Here is a 14,524-nt window from a genome sequence, read left to right on the forward strand (position 1 = left end):
ATGGGCTTCCCAGGTGGCACTACTGGTAAAGAACCCACCTGCCAAGGCAGGAGGCAAAGAGACATTGGTTTGGTCAGGAAGATTCTCTGGAGCAGGGCATGGCAACCCACTCCAGTATTATTGCCTGGAGAATCCCATGGACTGAGGGGCCTGGTGGGTGCTGTCTATGGAGTTGCAAAGAGTTGGACACGACTGAAGCAACTTAGCACATAGCTACAGTTTATGTCGAAGAATGTTCTGCCACGTTTTCCTCTAGGAGTTTTGTGATTTCCAGTCTATATTTAAGTCATTGTCCACTTTGACTTTATTTTTGTATGTTGTGTGACAAAATGTTCTAATTGCATTATTTTGCATGTAGCTGCAGTCTTTCCAGAACCATTTATTGAAGAGACTGTTTTTCCATCATGTATAATCTTACTTCCTTTGCCATAAATTGACCATAAGTGTGTGGGTTTATTTCTGGGCTGTCTATTCTTTTCCACTGGCCTATGTGTCTGCTATTGTGCCAATGCCATACAGTTTTGATGACTGTGGCTTTGTAACATCGTCTGACATCGGAGCACATTGAACGGTTGCAGTTGCAAGCCGTGTGCCACGCCAATGTTTGTGACCTCTGGAGGAGAAGATTTCAATCCAGGGCCAGACACAAGGCTTGACTACTCAGAGCTTTTTGTGTAGCAAAGTTTATTAAAGTATAATAGAGATAGGGAAAGCTTCTGACATAGACATCAGAAGGGGACAAAAAGAGTGCCTGCTAGTTTTTAGCAAGGTATTTTATGTCTGTTAGCAAGCTTCTAATCAGATAAAAGAGACACCTCAAGGCTGGAGGAGTTTCACCAGGCCCCTCTCCCACATTTTGAGATAGAATGGCATGAGGTCTCACATCCCCAGTCATAAAGCAATTGACATGGTTACTGCTTTCTTGAGCCATTATCAGCCCAAGGTTTGAGAAAAGAAAGAAAGGCTAGTCTTAGGCAGAACCAATTTGAAGAAAGGCAGATTCCAAAGCAAATACATAGTGTTATTAACATAGTTGAAGCAAAACATTTCCGTAAGAAAAACGCACTGGTTAGTTCAAGGTTTGAGAAAAGTTCAGTTCAGGCGGAACCAGGTGTCATCAACAGAGAAGGGAAAAGGGCCTGTCACTTGCCATTTATCTCCTCCTTCGGCTTGGAGACCTCTGGCCTCCCTACCGAGGCCGTTAACACTCTCAACATGATAGCTCCAGCTCTGTTGCTTTTCTCAAAGTTTTCTTGTTGTTGTTGTTTGTTTGTTTTGTTTTTACTATTTTAAGGTCGTTTGTGTTTCCATACAAATTTTAAAATCATTTGCACTACTTCTGTGACAAGCGCTATTGTTATCAGGATAAGGGTTACACTGAGTCAGTGGATGGCCTTGGGCATTATGACCATTTTACCAATATTAACTTTTCCGACCCATGAACACGACATATCTTTCCATCAGTTTGTGTCGGTTTCATCGATGTCGAATAGTTTTTCAAGCACAAGTCTTGTACCACCTTAGAAAGTTTTATTCCTAGGTATTTTATTCTTTTTGATCGCATTGCAAATAGTACTATTTCCTTCATTTCTCTTTCTGCTAGTCCATTGTTAATTTATAGAAATACAACATAGTTCCATATATCAAGTTTATATCCTACTACTTTGAAAGTGCTAATTGCTCAGTTGTGTCTGTCTCTCTGCAACCCCATGGACTATAGCCAGCCAGGCTACTCTGTCCGTGGAATTCTCCAGGCAAGAATACTGGAGTGGGTTGCTATTCCCTTCTCCAGGGGATCTTCCCCACCTAGGGATCAAAGTTGGGTCTTCTGCACTGCAGGCAGATTCTTTACTATCTGAACCACCAGGAAAGCCAAATTTATTTATTACTTCTAACAAATTATAGTGGCATTTTAAGGATTTTCTATGTATAGTATCATGTCCTCTGCAAACAATGACACTTTTGCTTCCTCCTTTCCGTTTTGAATTCCTTTTATTTCTTTTTCTTATCTGCTGAGGCCAGGACTTCTTATACCGTGTTGAATAAAAGTGGTAAGCATGGTGAATTTGAGAAAATGCTTTCAGCTCTTTACTGTTGAGTATGATGTTATCTGCGGGTTGATCATGTGTGCACAGGTGCTAGGTTCCTTCAGTCGTGTCCGGCTCTTTGCAGCCCAGTAGACCATAGCCCACCAGGCTCATCTGTCCATGGGATTCTCCAGGCAAGAATGCTGGAGTGGGCCGCCACCCCCTGCTCCAAGGGCTCTCCCCAGCCCAGGGATCAAACCATGTCTCCTACATCTCCTGCACTGGCAGCGGGGTTCTTCACCATTAGCACTGCCGGGGAAGCCCTAGCTTTATCAGATGTGGCCTTCATTGTGTTGAGGTCTGTTCCCTCTATATCCACTTCGTTAAGAGTTTTTATCATAAACAGATACTGAATTTTGTCAAAGTTTTTATCCATCTGTTGGGATGATAGTCTATATCACACTGATTGATTTGTGGATATTGAACCATCCTTGTTTCCCTGAGGAAAATCCCGCTTGGTCATGGGGTATGATGCTTCAATGTGTTGTTGGGTTCTATTTGAAGTTTTTCATCTGTGTTCATCAGTGATATTGACCTGTAATTTTCTTTGTCTGTAATATCTTTGTCTGGATTGGTAACAGAGTGGCCTCAAGGAGTGAGTTCAGAAGTATTCCTTCCTCTACAACTTTCTGAAATAGTTTGAAAAGAGTAGGTCTTAACTCATCTTTAAATGTTTAGTAGAATTCGCCCACGTCTGGACCTGAAATTTTGCTTTATTTATTACTGATTCCACTTTATTGCTGGTAATTGAATGGTTCTTATTTTCTGTTTCTTCCTGGTTCAGTCTCAGGAAATTACACATTTCTAGGAATTTGTCCATTTCTTCTAGGTTGTCCACTTTATTGGTGTATAGAAATCTCCTATGATCCTTTGTATTCCTGTGTATCAGGTGTAACTTCTTTTTCATTTCTGATTTTATTGATTTAGATCATCTCTTTTTCATGATGATTTTAGTTAAAGGTTTATTTTGTCTATTTTCTCAAAGAATCAGTTATTTGTTTTATATGTCTAGCTCAACTTCATTTATTTCCATTTCAACCTTTATGATTTCTTTCCTTTCCTTCAGTTCAGTTCAGTTCAGTCGCTCAGTTGTGTCTGACTCTTTGCGACCCCACGAACTGCAGCACACCAGGCCTCCCTGTCCATCACCAACGTCCGGAGTCCACCCAAACCCACGTCCATTGTGTTGATGATACCATCCAACCATCTCATCCTCTGTCGTCCCTTTCTCCTCCCACCTTCAATCTCTTCCAGCATCAGGGTCTTTTCAAGTGAGTCAGCTCTTCGCATCAGGTGGCCAAAGTATTGGAGTTTCAGCTTCAACATCGGTCCCTCCAATGAACACCCAGGACTAGTCTCCTTTAGGATGGACTGGTTGGCTCTCCTTGCAGTCCAAGGGACTCTCAAGCATCTTCTCCAACACCACAGTTCAAGAGCATCAATTCTTCTGGGCTCAGCTTTCTTTATAGTCCATCTCACATCCATACATGACCGCTGGAAGAACTATAGCCTTGACTAGACGGACCTCTGTTGGCAAAGTCCTTTCCTTAGTAGTTATGATTCCTAACTTTGAGTTTTGTTGGTTCTTCCTTCTCTAGTTCCTTCAAGCATAAGTTTAGGTTATTTATCTGATTTGTTTGTTTGTTTCCTAATATTCCTATAAACTTCCCCCTCAGAACTGCTTTTGCTGTGACCAATAGGTTTGGGGTCATTGTGTTTTCTTTTATCTCTGATATTTTTTTATTTCCTCTTTGACTTCTCCAGTAATCCACTGGTTGCTTAGCAGCATGTTTTTTAGTCTCTCTGTGTTTGTGGATTTGCAGGATTTTCTTTCTTGAGGTTGATTTCTAATCTCACACTGTTATGGTCAGTTAAAATTAAAAAAAAAAAGAAAAACCAATGGACTAAAAGAATCTAATTTCTTCCTAGCCAACAGAAAGCTACAAATGCTATGTAAAATATAACCATATCTGGATAGGGAATAGGGTTTTGTTTTATTTTGTTTGAGTTCACAGGAAAAAGAGGGAAACTACCAGGTGCCATAAAGGAAAAGTGAGCTAAATATCAGAGTAGTGAGGACTTGCTCTGATACGAGACTTCCCTGAGATCAGACAGGCACTTTCCTAATATCTGGGCGGCAGTGAGGACTTGCTCTGATACCAGACTTCCCTAAGATCAAACTGAACTTCAGACATTAGGGCAGGTAGGTATGGATCTTGGTAGTCCTACTAAAGTCTTATAAACACCTAGGTAACCAGCTTCTTCATAACTGATTCTCGAATACAGTGCTTCCAAGCTTACCTGTATGTAGAGTCCTCACATATCTGATTCTCTAATACAGTGCTTCCAAAGCTGACATGCACGTAGAATCCTCACATCTCATTTTCTAATACAGTGCTTACATGTATATAGAATCATCACATATCTGGTCTTCTAATGCAGTGTTCCCCAAACTTACATGTGTTTACAATCATTTGAAGATGTGGTTAGCATACAGATTCTGACTGAGCAAGTCTAGAGTTTCAACTTTGAAGTTTCTAACAGCTTCCCAGCAGATGCTGCTGGTCTAGAGGCCATATTTTAAGTAGGTACACTGTCACAGAGCCAGAACATTTTCAAAAACAAAAGTAAAAATGCATTCATTCCCTTATTTATACAAAAATATTCTAGGACCAACCATAAAGTAGTTGAGTCTATCCTATCAACACCATAATCAGCATGTACCCCAAATATCCAACCCATTTTACAGCACAGAGTAGGCTTGGTGGAAAAACAAAGTTGCCTCTGAAGCTGACGTGGAAGGCAAAGCAGGGGAGATAGAAGGGAATGAGGAGAGGTCGGCAGAATCAAGTATTCTCTTCACACATAGTTGCCAGGCTAGCTAAGCTGTCAGCTTTTCATATTTTCTATCTATACACTATTAATATTTTCAATAATGATAATTTGTCCAACTTAAGACAAAACATAAATACCACTTGAGATGCACCAGGGGGCCCAAAAGGGCTCTAATCCATCAATTCAGATTTAAGAAGATTTAACACAACACTTGAAGAGCACAGAAGGGTGAGGCAAGAATGTTTGATGTCAGCCAGCGTCAGGTGGTTCTAGAGGTAAAGAACCCACTTGCCAGTGCAGGACACTTAAGACACTCAGGTTCGATCCCTGGGTGCGGAAGATCCCCTGAACGAGAGGATGGCAACCAGCTCCAGTATTCTCACCTAGAATCCCAAGGACAGAGGAGCTTGGCAAGCTACAGTCCATAACTTTGCAAAGTCAGACACAACTGAAGCGACTTAGCCCACAAGTGTCAAAAGGTTCATCTTTAATGAGCAACATGATAACTTTCTATTAAATAAACTCACACTCCAGCCTGAATGGCTCAGAAAGTCATTCATGTCTGCCATCATTTCAACACTTGGCAAATCAAAACTCCTTATGTCTATGCTTTGGGACTCACAATCAACTCACTGAACACCTGGGCAAGAAGCAGGTCATATAGCTCTAACTGACTCACACCCAAAATAAGAGAGAGAGAGAGAGAGAGAGAGAGAGAGAGAGAGAGAGAGAGAGAGAGAAGGAGATTATATTGTGTCATTCTTGTTCAGCCATTATGTCATGTCCAACTCTTTGCAACCCCAAAGACTGTATCCCACCCGGCTCCTCTGTCCATGGGATTTCCCAGGCAAGAATACTGGAGTGGGTCACCATCTCCTCCTCCAGGGCCTCTTCCTGGATCTGAGATAGAACACATGTCTCCTGCACTGGCAGGTGGATTCTTTGCCACTGTTCACCAGGGAAGCCCTACATTGTGTCAACTCCCCCAAACTGAATTAGAGATTTTTTTCAGGACAAGCTAAACTAACTCTTCTCAGGACTAAAATGCATAAAATTTCAGTTCAGTCACTCAGTCATGTCCTACTCTTTGCAGCCCCATGGACTGCAGCACACCAGGCTTCCCCGTCCAACATCAACTCCTGGAGCTTCCTTAAACTCATGTCCATTGAGTCAGTGATGCCATCCAACCATCTCATCCTCTGTCATCCCCTTTTCCTCCTGCCTTCAATCTTTCCCAGCATCAGGGTCTTTTCAAATGAGTCAGTTCTCCTCATCAAGTGGCCAAAGTATTGGAGTTTCAACTTCAGCATCACTCCTTCCAGTGAATATTCAGGACTTGTTTCCTTAAGGATTGACAGGTTTGATCTCTTTGCAGTTCAAGGGCCTCTCAAGAGTCCTCTCCAACACTGCAGTTCAAAAGCATAAATTCTTCAGCACTCAGCTTTCTTTCCAACTCTTAAATCCATACATGATTACTGGAAAAACCATAACTTTGACTAGATGAACCTTTGTCGGCAAAGTAATGTCTCTGCTTTTTAATATGCTGTCTAGGTTGGTCATAGTTTTTCTTTCAAGGAGCAAGCATCTTTTAATTTCATGGCTGTAGTCACCATCTGCAGTGATTTTGTAGCCCGAGAAAATAAAGTCTGTCACTGTTTCCATCGTTTCCCCATCTATTTGCCATGAAGTGATCGGACCATATGGATGGCCCAAAAGCACATTAGAAGATGTTCAACATAGCTGATTATTAGAGAAATGCAGATAAGAACTACAATGAGGGGTCACCTCACATCACTCAGAATGGCTACCATTAAAAAACCTTCAAATAAAATGCTAGAGAGAGTGTGGATACAAGGACACCCTCCTGCATTGCTGGTGGGAATGTAAACTGGGACAGCCACTGAAGAAAACAATACGGAGATTACTTTAAAAACAGAGCTACCATCTGACCAGCAATCTCACTTTGGGCATTTATGTGGATAAAACCATAGCTTGGAGAGACACATGCACCCCAGCGTTCACTGCAGCTCTATTCACAGTGACCAGGACATGGAAGCAACCTAAACGTCCATCAGCAAAAGAATGGGTAAAGATTGGTTCACATATACATCGGAATATCACTCAGCCGTAAAACAAGAATGGAACAATGTCATTAGAAGCAACAGGGATGTGCCCAGAGACTGTCATACTGAGTGAAGTGAGACAACGAAAGACAAATATCATATGACAGCACTTACAGGTAGAATCTAAAAAAAATGGTTCAAAACAGAAATAGAGTCACTAATGTAGAAACTGAATCTATGGTCACCAGGGAGCAAGGCGGGGAAGGATAAACTGGAAGGTTGGTGTTGACATACACTCATTACTTTATATAAAATAGATAACTAATAAGGACCTACTGTGTGGCGCAGGGAGCTCCACTCAGCACTCTGCAATGCACTATGGGAAAAGAATCAACATGAAGCGTGAATATGCGTATATGGATAACGGGTTCACTGCGCTGTACGCCTGAAACTAACACAACACTGTAAATTTATAAAGAAAAAAATTTAACTCTTGTATGAGACTTGAATATATCACATTCCTTCTCCAGGGGATCTTCCCGACCCAGGGCTCGAGCCCTAGTCTCCTGTGTTCCAGACAGACACTTCAATCTCTGAGCCACCAGGGAAGTCCACATGCTTCTTTAAACCACCATAATGTAGCCCCTCTGTTACAATAACTTTTCCTGTATGTTATCTACTGCTGTAGCCTTCTGAAGAAGCTGTCAAAAACTACGTCTTACTAAATTAATCTGATGAAGCAATTTCACACCTTCCTAGAAAAGTTATATCAACCATGCATTAAAATTTACTGTGTTTTTAATAATAAAGTAGATATATTTATGGGCAAACATATTTAAAGGAGATTGGGGGATTTAGCCATTCTTATAACTGTTAAATCATTGTGCTTTACATAATAAGAGAAATGTATTTAAAGGCAATACAGCTAAAATTGGAGAAGATAGTTATTTGTATCACTATCAGTCATTTTTATTTCCAGTTATTCAATAAAAGATGATATGTGGTATAAAGGGAAAAATTATTTGTATAAATCATCAACGCCAACTCTGTTTCCCAGTCGAAGTGAACACTGATTCATCCTGTCCCCACAGACATACAGCTGATGCACTCAAAAGCGTATCATTGGCATATTCCCTTAGGCAGATTTTCCTAGCACTTTCCCTCATGGATTAAGCAAACAGCACAGCTTTTGTTACAAGAGCCACGTCCATCTGAACATCGGACTTAGGAATTGCTATCTGTTCATTCGTTTAGTACTCAGGATACAAAGATGGCTATGTTTGGTCGCTACCTTCTGGGATCTCACAGCCCAGAGGGGGAGCTGTTGTTCAGTTGCTCAGTCATGTCGACTCTTTGTGACCCCACGGACTGCAGCACGCCAGGCTTTCCTGTCCTTCACTATCTCCCAGAATTTGCTCAAACTCATGTCTATTGACTCAATGACGCATCTCATCCTCTGCCAGACATCTAAAGAAGATTATCACATACAAAACAGAACAAGGGAGCAAGTGCTTCAGGAGAGGCCAGGAGGACGTCTCGTCCCTCCGTGACGGTCTTCTTCCACACTTGTATCCCAGCTTCCATCCAATATATACTGATCAAACCAAACAAACTTGAATATAAGATGCATCCATAGGAATTCTGGGGCCTTATGTGAGCTATTTCTTTAAGTCATATTTTCCTCATCAGTAAAATGGAAAAACTAACCTTTACCTCATAAGATTGTTTTGAGGAATAAATGAAATAACATGTATAAAGTACCTTCACATAGTAAGGACTTAATATTTCAAGGTTCCTTCTCTATTCCCCTTCCAACAATGACTTGAAGATAGAAACATTCATGTACATTAGATTTATTATCAACCGCCTCACTCACTAATGTCTATACTAAACACTCTCTCATGTATTTCTATTTTCAGCCTATAAATCTCTTGTGGAAAATATATTCTGATGGTTTTTTATTTTCTATAAGGAACAGTATTTTCATATAAAGGCTCTAAATTTGCTGCATCAAGGGTCAATGGATTTACTCTATTTCTTAACACACGGTGATTTATTGCACAAATTTGTTAACATGAGCCAAACTGTAATTTCATCAGCTGAATCCAGACATAAGGAAAACAGTCTCTCTTCAGTCAATGAAGATCAGAAAATCCCAATCCACCAGGCCAAAATTGCAACATAAATCAGTCACCCAACTCTAGCTATGTTGGAAACACAACCTGACAGAAATTAGATCTTGTACTATCCATGGGGTGAGATTCAATATGCACCACTTACATGTATGGATGTTAGAGTTGAACTATGAAGAAGGCTGAGTGCCAAAGAATTGATGCTTTTGAACTGTGGTGTTGGAGAAGACTCTTGAGAGTCCCTTGGACTGCAAGGAGATCCAACCAGTCCATTCTGAAGGAGATCAGCCTCAGGATTTCTTTGGAATGAATGATGCTAAGGCTAAAACTCCAGTACTTTGGCCACCTCATGCGAAGAGTTGATTCACTGGAAAAGACTCTGATGCTGGGAGGGATTGGGGGCAGGAGGAGAAGGGGACGACCGAGGATGAGATGGCTGGATGGCATCATGGACTCGATGGACATGAGTCTGAGTGAACTCCAGGAGATGGTGATGGACAGGGAGGCCTGGTATGCTGCGATTCATGGGGTCGCAAAGAGTCGGACATGACTGAGTGACTGAACTGAACTGAACTGAACTGAACACACACAGAACTCCAATCACAGAAATGAATATGAAAACAAATACAAAAAAGGAGTTCTGGGAAAATCAAAGATGAAACTTCCCTGTAGAAAAGCCTCCACATACTATAAACATAAGCCTCTACTACTATAAACATACACATACATACAAAACTAATATATATATATGCATACACACACACACATATATATATAACTTCTTTTAAGTTCATGTTACTGTAAAATTCAGGTGCCGAAAAATACATGAGACTTTACCTTCTTGATAGGAAAGGGTAACTTGTGGAAAAGCAATTCTTCCTCCAAGAACAACTATAAAATATCTAATTCAGCACCAAAGAATATCTGTCTGAAGGCTCAAAGAGCTACCAAGGCAATTAGGACTTGGGAAGCCAAGGTCACAAAAAGGTTAAACCAAGTAAACCACTTTTACCTTCAGAGCATTTGCAAATACTTCGCATGGTGTAAGAATTTGGGAAGGGAACTACAAAAAAAGAACTTCTGACACAGTTGGAAAAATCATAACCTGGGCCCCTAAGGCCACTATCAGTCGAAAGCCAAGTTCCTGAACAGAAGGGAAATGGAGCGGCTGGCACATGGTGCTGTTCCACCCAAGGCTTGTGTTCAATGCTTACGCTGCATGGGGCAGAAATCTAAGGGGTTAGACATGAGGATGCCGAAAAGAAGGAAGAATATTGAAGAGTCTCAAGTGCCAAGGAGGCAAGAATTAGAATTCAAGACCAGAAAGTAGACGGGTTCTAGTATATATGTCGTCTGGACTTTCAGCTGAACCTCAAGACAGCTGCGTGCCAGGCACAGGTATAACCCAAATACCATATGATACTGTTTTCATGTGGAAAGTAAAAAATGATGCAAATGAACTTATTTACAAAATAGAAATAGATTCATAGACATAGAAAACAAATTTGTAGTTATTAAAGGGGAAAGGACTAACAGCTACACACCACAATACATAAAATAAACAGCCAGGACCTACTTTATAGCACAGGTGACCATATTCAATATCCTATAATAAACCATAATGGAAAAGCATATTAAAAAGAACATATACATATATGAACTGAATCACCTTGCTGTACATCAGAAAGTAACACAACATTGCAAACCAGCTACAATTTTAGAAAAAGACACTGAAGACAACGCAGATGGAAACATATGTTCATGGATTGGAAAACTAAGTGTTAAAATGGCCACACTGGACCTCCCTGGTGGTCTGGGGGTTAGGAGTGCACCTGCGGATGCAGAGGACACAGTGCAGGCTCGACTCCTGGTCTGAGAAGATCCCACACGTCTCGGAGCAACTAAGCCATAGGGCACGACTGCGGAGCCCATGCACCCTAGGGCTCAGCAGTCAGAAGCCTGTGCGCCACAGTGAAGGGGAGTCCTCGCTCCCTGCAGCTCGGAAAAGGTGAGGACCCAGCACAGCCTCAACTAGAAAGCGTTTGAAAATGGTGATGCTGCCCAAGACAGTCTACAGATTCAGTGCAACCCTTATCGAAATACGAACGGCGTTTTTCACAGAGCTAAAACAAAACACTTTAAAATTTTTATGGAAACACACATACACACACACACACAAAACCCACGTAGCCAAAACAATCTTGAGAAAGAAGCACAGAAGTAGGGGAGTCACACTCCCTGACTTCAGGCTATACTGCAAAGCTGCGGTAATCAAAACAGCACGGGGGCTTTCCTGGCAGTGCAGTAAAAATGAATCCGCCCACCAGTGCTGGAGACACGGGTGCGATCCCAGGTCAGGGAAGGTCCCACATGCCGTGAAGCAGCCGAGCCCATGCACTCCAACTACTGAGCCAGAGCTCCAGGTCCCTCAGTCTGTGACCACTGAGCCCTCTCACAGCAACTACTGAGGCCCATGCGCCCTACAGCCCATGACCCACAGGAGAAGCCCCCGAACTGCAGCTAGAGAGGGGCCCCCGCTCCCCACAGCTACACAAAAGCCCAACAGCAGTGAAGACCCAACACGGCCCAAACAAGCAAAGAAAGTGACAGAGAAACAAAAGTGGAAAACAGCCGTCAAAAAAACACACAGTATGGAAAGCTGGCACTAAAACAGACACACAGATCCATGGAACAGTTTTCCCGTTACAGATATTTCCTCCCACTTAGTAAGCTGTCTTTTTGTTTTGTTGATAGTTTCCTTGGCTGTGCAAAAGCTTTTAAGTTTAATTAGTTCCTGTTTGGGGTTTTGTTTTATTTTGTTTTGTTTTGTTTTGCCTTTATTTCCATTACTTTAGGAGATACATCCAGGATCAGAGTGTTCTGCCTATTCTTCTAGGAGTTTTATGGCTTCCAGCCTTACGTTTGTAAACGATGTGACTGATAAGGGGCTAATATCCACGTGTATAAACAACTCAGTATAAAAAATAAAACCCCAATCAGAAAATAGACAGAAGACCTGCATAGACAGTTTTCCAAAGAGGAAATGCAGAGGCCAATAGGCACATGAAAAGATGCTCAGTATAGCTAATCATCAGGGAAATGCAAATCAAATCCACAGTGAGATATCATCTCACTCTTGTCAGAATAACTATCAATAAGAAGGTCATAAATAACAAATGGTGAAATACACTGTTGTAAATGTAAATTGGTTGAGCTGCTATGGAAAATAATGCAGAGGCTTTTCAAAGAACTAAGAATACAACAACCGTATGACCCAGCAGTCCCACCCTTGGGCACATACCCAAAGAGAAGGGAACACTGATTTGAAAAGGTATCTGTAGCCCAGCGTTCCTAGCAGCATTGCTTATAATGGCCAAGTCATGGAAGCAGCCCAAAGTGTCCATCACAGATGAAAGGACAAAGGTGATATGGTATAGATAAACAATGTAATGCTGCTGCTGCTGCTGCTAAGTTGCTTCAGTCATGTCCGACTCTGTGCGACCCCATAGACAGCAGCCCACTAGACTCCTCTGTCCCTGGGATTCTCCAGGCACGAACACTAGAGTGGGTTGCCATTTCCTTCTCCAGTGCATGAAAGTGAAAAGTGAAAGTGAAGTCGCTCAGTCGTGCCCGACTCTTAGTGACCCCATGGACTGCGGCCCACCAGGCTCCTGTGTCCCTGGGATTTTCCAGGCAAGAGTACTGGAGTGGGGTGCCATTGCCTTCTCCAAATGTAATACTACTCAGCCATAAAAAAAGAGCAAAATTTTGCCATTTGCAACAAAACAGATGGACCAAAGGGTATCAGGCTCAGTGAAATGAGTCAAAGACAAATACTATATGATGCCACTCACATGTGGGCTTCCCTGGTGCTTCAGACGGTAAAGCGTCCGCCTGCAATGCAGGACACCCAGGCTCAATCCCTGGGTCAGGACGATCCCCTGGAGAAGGCAATGGCTACCCACTCCAGTACTCTTGCCTGGAAAACCCCATGGACGGAGGAGCCTGGTGGGCTACAGTCCATGGGGTTGCAAAGAGTCGGACACGACTGAGCAGCTAACACTATCACTCATATGTGGAATCTAAAACATAAAACAAGCAAATGATTATACAAAAGAGAAGTGGCCTCACAGGTGCAGAGAACAAACTCGTGGTCACCAGGAGGGAGAGTGGTGGAGCAGGGGCAAGAGAGGAGCAGGCGACGAAGAGACACAAAATATTCCTGCGAAATGAATAAGTCATAAGAATATATGTTAGAGCACAGGAATATAGCCAATATTTTATAAGGAAAAAACTGAAGTCGCTCAGTCTTGTCCAACTCTTTGCGACCCCATGGACACCAGGCTCCTCTGTCCATGGGATTTTCTAGGCAAGAGTACTGGAGTGGGTTGCTGTTTCCTTCTCCAGGGAACTTCCCCACCCAGGGATCAAACCCAGGTCTCCCACATTGTAGACAGATGCTTTCCATCTGAGCCACCACTTGATCTTATAAGTGGAGTATATTCTATAAAAGTACTGGAGCACTATATTGTACATTTTAACAGAGTATAAAATCAGCCATACTTCAATTTTAAAAGAGAAAGGCAAAAATGGAGGTGAACAGAAGCAACCCAGCTGACAGGCAGCACCAAGCCCCCCAAGGTGTGAGTGAAGCCACCTTGGGCATCAGCGCCTTTCCAGCCCAGATGGGCGCAGTTGTGCGAGTCAGCTCAGCCAACAGTGTGCAGAGTGGAGATATGCTGTCTCCTGAGTCCTGCCAGGACTTCCTGACCCACAAAATTTTACAGTGGATGGTGTTGCTTTAAGGCACTACTCTGGGGGGAGACTTGTGCAGCGGCCTCGTAAGCCATCTCTTTCCCCTACCCCCTTGTCTCCATTACTCAGCTGCCTTCAGCTCTCTTCAGTCTGGGTCTGTTAAGGAAGCCAGGAAAGGACACCAGATAGAAAAAAGCTTCCTGGAGCCAAAACGGGGCGCAGACCTGCATCCTGGCCATGTCTCCCAAGCCAGCCTCGTCCCGTTTCCACTCTGCCTTGCCTCAGACAAACCTCCAGCAGTTTCCCCCATTTTTGCTTTATTTTGCAATACGTCTGTCTCCTGCTAAGCCCACTATCACATCCAGCTTGGATCTTGCTTCAGAGACCCTAAAATCACAATTTAAGTATGATTTTGGGGCATAGGGAAGATCTGGAAATGTGTGTATGTGTGTCTGTAAGCACACATTTATATTTATATTTATATTATATTTATATTATATTTATATCCCCTAGGTCTCAATCAAGTCAAAATGACATTTAATTCTACATATGCTTGAGTAATACAACCTAGAGGTCCACCTCTTATGATAAATCTCTCAGAGCCAACTAATAATGTACCAATTCCTAACAAAAAGCCCCTCTTGTTTCTCCA

This window comes from Ovis canadensis, chromosome 1 (genome assembly GCF_042477335.2).
Source record: "Ovis canadensis isolate MfBH-ARS-UI-01 breed Bighorn chromosome 1, ARS-UI_OviCan_v2, whole genome shotgun sequence".
In the NCBI taxonomy this organism is placed as follows: domain Eukaryota; kingdom Metazoa; phylum Chordata; class Mammalia; order Artiodactyla; family Bovidae; genus Ovis; species Ovis canadensis.